Genomic DNA, 752 nt, shown 5'->3' on the forward strand with positions numbered 1-752 from the left:
GCATAACCATCAACTCTATTTGCGACATACAGATGAAATTGTTTAATGTATTCAGAATTTCCGAGGGAAGGGGCCTTTTGTAGTTATTTTTTTATAGTCTCAAATGCTAGTAATGCATCAGTGTTCCATTTGAATGGATTACCTAAATGTTGCAGTCCTGCATGTTTCATGATTTCTCTTAATGGAGCTGTTTTTGCTGCATAATCTTCTATCCAATCAGCACTAAAGCCGGTCATCCCTAGGAAAGTCATCATCTGTCCTACTGTTTGAGGCAGTGGTGTTTTACTTATGCCTTCCAATTGAGCTGGAGCTATAGCTCGTGTGCCAAATGCAATCAGCAATCAATCGTATTCAACTTGAGGCTGGCAATATTGTATTTTGGTCTTGGATACTTTGTGACCTCCTTGCTCCTTGTGCGTTAGGACCTTAATAGAATCTCTGTGGCATTGTTCTAGTGATGTAGAACAAATAATCAAATCATCTACATACTGTAAAAGAGTACTGTCTATCATAAGATCCTCTAAATCAGCTTTAAGCAATTACTGTAAAGTATTTAGCATCAGGAGGGACATTCGTCAGTAACGTGTGCGGGTTTGGTACCTCAGCTGGCAAATCCTCCAAATCCTCTTTGATTGCTCGTAGGTCATGAACAAGACGCCATCTGTTTTTGTCTGCTTTGATTACAGGCATTACAGGCATGTTACAATAACTAGATGTTTCTATTAATACTCCTGCCTTCACTAAACCTTCAA

This window comes from Sinocyclocheilus anshuiensis, unplaced genomic scaffold (assembly GCF_001515605.1).
Source record: "Sinocyclocheilus anshuiensis isolate Anshui unplaced genomic scaffold, SAMN03320099.WGS_v1.1 scaffold620, whole genome shotgun sequence".
In the NCBI taxonomy this organism is placed as follows: domain Eukaryota; kingdom Metazoa; phylum Chordata; class Actinopteri; order Cypriniformes; family Cyprinidae; genus Sinocyclocheilus; species Sinocyclocheilus anshuiensis.